Raw genomic sequence first — 6,158 nt, 5'->3', positions numbered from 1 at the left:
GGACCAAAGGAGGAAGATTGCCGCGCGTTGAGAACAAAGTTTTACACGGAACGTTGGCCTCTCCTCTGGTGTCAACTGCAGCCGCTGCACCGCGTCAGGCGGTGTGATTGCTGGGGAGAGAAGTGGGGTCACATTGTTGTCGTGGCGCTCTGCTTTCGACATGCAGAGAGCGTTCCTGTGGGAGGACAGTTACACCCTAGCTCGGCATGCTCCTGTACTGCTCTGTACTGCTCGGCGCCTCTGCTTTCGTACCCCCAACCAAATGCGCCATAGTGACAGGAAGAGAGGGCCGTCGCCAGGGGCGACACATTTTCTGAGGGCCATCCTCTCCGTCGATTCTGCTGGCGTGCCTATGGAGCAGCGGTACACGCGCTGATAATTTTCCGCTTCAAACAGCCCTAAAGGACCATAACCTCTTTACGTTATTTACACGTCAATATCTGAACAGACAGAAGCTTTCTTACAGCTTAGTGACCAAATAACTCAATTTTCAAGGGAGGAAAGAGACGCCTCATCTGCTCGTGCAGAAGACGCCCTGCGCTCGCCGCCTCGTATGTGCGCTTTAAACGCGCATCTAACAGACTGTTGCTTTGTGTGGCCAAAATGTAGCAGCGTCATGCCGCCAACAGCAACGGTTCACCGGGGATGGGCAGCTAAGGTTTAAATCAATGCGGGAGACCATCTCGTGCATTTCCTTAGATTGCCACTTCAGAGATACACGCGCCCTGGCCCGATATATTCGCGCGTTTGGCTAGCGTTTGGTGCTCTTGTACACCTCAAGTGAGAAGGCCAGCTGCTCGACCCAGCTGCGAATATTATTAAAATGTTGGAGAGGGTTGAAGCATTTTCTGAGAATATGCTGTAAACTGAATGCCTACTCACCATCGACGAATCGCGTTACATTTGTTGCATTTGCATGCGCCGAGTGTAAAGAAATGTGACAGCGCAAATTACTATGTCGCATTTAGGTTTCGACAGTTCAGAAGACAAAGACGGCCGAAAAAAAAAAAGTTGTGCAATTTGAGAAAGCCCGCGTAAGCCACTATACTATATTGCGGCAGCTGAAAAAAAGGAACTGTTACACAATCGAATGACGGCACGATAGGAAGAGGTTATTTTCCTGCGCGTGGTCGGTATGGCCAAGAAATGCAAAACATTACTGAGGGGTAACTAGTGGGTAACTTATGCAGACCTTGTCCGTCGTTTTCGCAGAGTAGCCTGACAAGCACAAAGAATGGAGGAACAAGTAGGACGCAACGCGCGTGTTGCTTAAAATCATTTAAAACATCCTGATAGGAAGAGTAATTCTTCGCAGTTCTCAGACCTTAGGCTCCAAGTCATTGAACGCCATGCCTGTTGGGAATACCAACTACGCGCAGAAAAATAACTTCTTCCGTTCAAGTCTGCGCATTCGAAAATAGTGAAAAAGGGAATAGCGTCTTCATGCATGGAATCGGCACTCAGAAATTTCTGTATGCATAAAATGCAGGTAGGGTTTGACAATCAGGTTTACCTTTGTCGCTCATAACAGCGTTGCCGAGGCCCTGATAAAAAAGCGAAAAAGCGGAGCGCCAAGCCAGAGGTCGGCCACGGAAAGTGAAACGTTCAGGCCGGTGGTGGTGCCTTATTTCTATACGGTGTCCCACGATCTGAAGAAGATAGCAGAGAGGCATTCTATCGCTCTGCCGTTTTCTGCTCCGAACAAGTTATATAAGCTTTGCTCCCGCACGTGCAGTAATGAACGGCTTGGCTGCCAAATCAGGCAGGGAACTACTCACGTTCCGTGCGCCATTGGAGTGGTGCATTATATCCCACTTTCCTGCGGGAAGACTTACGTCGGACTGACTGGCCGCTGTATTAATGAGCGACTAAGGGAGCATCCGCTAAATGTTAAGAAGAAAGATGAGAAAGGTGTTTATTTCGTACCCTACATTCTTCCTTGCAAATGTACACCGGAATTTGATAAGACGTAGATTCTTGGCAGAAGCAAAAATGAACACGCGCAGTCGGCACTTGAAGTCTTACATATTGTTACGCCGCGTAGCGGAGCACTGAGAAGCAGCGGAAGCAGCAGCAGAAGAAGAAGAAGCGGAGGAAGAGAGGCGCGCGCAGACTGATCCGGGTTTTTCTGAGCCGTGTGCGTCCGTCCTTCATACGAAGTTCACCTGTAGTAAAACTATTTCATCCGTCACATTTAGTGGAGGTGCTGGGTATCGATCCCCGTACCTCTCGCATTTGGTGCTAGGCGCTGGGTAAAAACGTTCTGGATCCACCAGCACCTCGTCGCAGCCGTCGTGTTGCAAGTTTGTCACCTTTATCTCCTTTCAATGGCTACCACCCGCACGACGTAGACTCATGAACCTGAAGAGACGACGGCCTTTCCCCACCAGCGAGAGGTGAGCCCGAAGATGACGTTGAGGAATGGCTTCGACATTACGAAACATGCAGCAAGTACAACCGATGGACTCACAATGTTCATAGCGATATTAAAACAGACAAGACACGCGAGAAGACCGAACAACACGAGCGCCCCAAAAGCTACGCCTTTGGACAATGTTGTTTTCTTCCTCGCTGGTACGCGTCTTGGTTTGATAACCACGAAGACATCCTGGGTTGAAGAAACTTCCTTTGGGGATACCCTTGCGAAGAAGGAACACGCTGATCATCAGCTTTCCCAGAGAGCCCAGCTGCCCGGTGAGATATGCACACGTTATATCGAAGAAAAATTGAAACTTTGTCGCATTGTAAACCGGCAGATGTCAGAAGAAGACAAGGTAGGGCACCTTCTCAAGGGGATTGCTGAGGATGTGTACAAATTCCTTACTTCGAGGGACACCCTTGCTACAGTTTGCAAATGTCATCAAGCAGTGCCGGGCATTTCAGGCGTTAAAGGCACGTCGGATAGCGCCCAAATTCGGCCGTCTTTCATATGTGACAACTATTGCCGGTATCGACATTCCGGAGGCTGAAGACATCGCGTCTGTGGTCAGGAGGATTATACGCGAGGAGCTTGATATTCAGCGACAACGTACAAATTTCGATGTGCCCTACCACCCGACATCGAGGTCCGTATCATCATGGGAACAACGCACGCCATGGGTTGCACAAAATAACGGCGAACCATCTTACAATAACGGCGTGTAGCGGACCCTGCAACCAACATCGCACCCTTATTTTCAGCAGCGTCCAGCCCATCCGGATGAAATGCCTCGTGGTGCTCCTCGTCGCGCTTCTGTCGCCCATCTCGGTCTCCAAGGGATCCTGAAGTGAACTACCAGAGCCGCCAGCCACCCATATGTTACGGTTGGGGGAGGGGGGGGGGCAGCGGACATATCCTCCGCTTTTGTCCGCGTCGTCAAATTAGTCGACCCCCTGTCCAACGAGCACCGCGCTTCACGAATGGTGCCCAGTGGGAGCAGCAGCCACCGCTACCTTCTATCGGCCCTCTTCCCCTCAACGCCACGCACAGAATGACTCCCCTGGGTCCGATCGCAGCATCACTCCCCCACCGCAGCGACAACCCCGTTCGCCATCCCCACGTCGCCGCTTTGTTTCTCCACCGCTGGTAAACTAGGTGGTGCGACCGATGGAGGTAAGGTCGCCGGACGGTCAATTTCACGCATACTTCTACCTATCGTCATGCTAAAGAACAAAGTGTCAGTGTGTGTAGACAATGTTAAAACGGATGCTTTGGTTGACGCTGGTGCCGCTGTGTCAGTTATGAGCCTTTCATTTAAGAACCGCCTTCGACAGAAAGTTATGTTTGTGTGGAACAGGCGAAAAAATGTAAAACTGCATTAGCACACAAATGTCTCTTTTTACGAAGCCGAGTTCCCGTGCTCGCGACGTATTACCTTGGACCAAATGACATGTCGGATTCTTGTCTGCTTGCACAAGGGTGCCACGAAGAATAAAGCTGGTGTTAATTAGCACCTGTCCTTGTCTTCTCTGTGGATTGTCTTGTTTGCGCTCTTCAGTTCCGCAGAAAGAAAGTGTAGCAGGTGGCGCAGAAAATTAGGTGGGTGGATGGACGTTTGCAGACGTACGTCAGATAGATGCAGTAGCACATGAACGGGTTAATTAGAGTGGATATAATTCGGCTTGTGATGATGTTGATGATGATGATCGGCCCTAGAAACAGTAACGCCAAGAGCGTTTTTCTTGGCTTCAGCAGCCCTTATCTCCATTCGCCGTAGACAAAAAAAAATGAAAACAAGAAACGCGAAAACGTCGGACTTGACTCGCTCAATGACATTTAGTTGTAAGCGTTTGTTATATTCTTTTTCTGAGTAAATTTATCGCAGATGTGCTTTTTGCCTTGAAACAACTGTATAATGTTGCCTTCTTTCGTCATCTTCCCTTTAGAATGCAACAATTCACGATAATAGACTGCTTGTTTTCCTTGCTCCGTGTTGTTTTTGTTCTACGGACGGCGCCGCTTCTTCAGTCCTAATTTGAGTCAAGAGTTCTCTCGTGGAAGCGCCTGCATTCAAAACGACGAACGTTTTGAGAGAACTTTTCACCAGAAAAGGAAAAAAAGCACAAGCCGCTAACCAGCCGAATCCCTGCCTTGTTTAGAAACATGGGGCTCGCGCGCGGACCCTGGAAGCGACCGGCATATCGTCTGCGCCGTCGTTTGCAGCGGTGCGCAGTTTATTTTCGTTCGCTTTTTATGCCATTTGAGGACAGGTTTTTATGTAAAGCATTCTAAGCTGCCTAGGTTCAACGACTGCATTACTGAGCCATGACAGTATGTCGGACTTCAGAAGAAACGTGCGCAATTCAGAAAAAAAAAATTACGAGGGAGCCTCCGCGTCGCATTTTTCTACGCAACTGGCACTAATTAGTAATTATTTTCTAATTGTTAATTAAATAAATAACTGGTCAATTATTAGTAACTGATCATTGATTGGCATATGACCATATAAGGCACGCATTCGCGCATACTGTGGTGGTGCTCTATAATTGGTCGAGACCTCTATGACGTTATCCCCCCTCGGCCAATCAGAACCGCCGCTAAAGCGGGACATATTTTGTCCACGACAGTATGAGCCATTAAAGGCTTCCGCATTAAATATACACAGCTGATTATAGAGCTCGCGTGCCTAGCTTCACAACATGCACTTAACGGGCTATATTAAAACGCAGTATTGAAGTGAGATTGCGAGATTTCTCACAGTCTCCTTTCAAGCATATGCAAACTGTGAACGAGCGATGCCCTACACGACTACTTGGTAAAAGGGGTAAAATTGTTCGGAGGTTTTGTTTGCATGCGTTCTATTGTTGTGTTCGTTCCCTGTGCACGCAGCCGGGGGTGATTATCACGCGCACATATCCCTGTGGTTTAAAAATAGGTAGTTTTCGAAATGGCATTTCATACTTTCGGAATTTTGAACTGTACGTGGCTTTTCTGCATAACGGGACTACATTATGGGCGCACTCCTAAAAGGGTGATATAGAGTACAACGTTTTATTTACACCAGCGAATGAAGGAGCTCCGGCCCTTCGTAGCTTGCTATGGCGGGGGTCCCGCCTCAGACCGTCAGAGGTTGTTGGCGTCCCAGGCCAGCTGGACGGCGATTAGTTAGAGCCCATGGTCCGAACAACACAGCACGGCTTCCCAAATTTGTGGCGTAAGATTTAGGCCCCTACCGGGGAAACGCGACAATCCCACATGATTAGCTCGAAGGTCCCTGTCGAGTTCGTACGAAATTCTCATCTTTCTCCTGAGGAGCAGGTGCGAGAATGTGTTCTATGTTCGCAGCAGCCACCTAGTGCTCTCTCTCGAGCCCTCGAACCAGGGCTCCTAAAAATTCAAACGATCTTTTTCGCACCTCCTGTCGAGGCTTATATTTGAACGAAAAAATTGAATTATTGTGCATGTTTATTTGTGCAAAACTTATATTCATACATAGAAAGATTATTTTACAATTTTTGCGTGTGTGACTGGTTTTGCTACCGTTTGTGAAATTATGATTGAGGCATTGGCATGAAAATCTATTTTCGCCGAAAAGACACGCTGCATTGTTTGCCTTAAGGACGCAATAAGCTATTAAAAAAATTCAAGTTGGTTTACCGCGCGTCTTGATTACCTGGCATGAAATTACACTTTGTTTTCCAGACACCCTACTGCAGCGCATATATTTGCATGCCAAATT

The sequence above is a fragment of the Amblyomma maculatum genome, chromosome 3, assembly GCF_055883805.1.
Source record: "Amblyomma maculatum isolate TAMU_Amacu chromosome 3, ASM5588380v1, whole genome shotgun sequence".
Classification (NCBI taxonomy): domain Eukaryota; kingdom Metazoa; phylum Arthropoda; class Arachnida; order Ixodida; family Ixodidae; genus Amblyomma; species Amblyomma maculatum.
The sequence above is the reverse complement of the archived record's forward strand: the minus strand, read 5'-3'. Positions refer to the sequence as shown.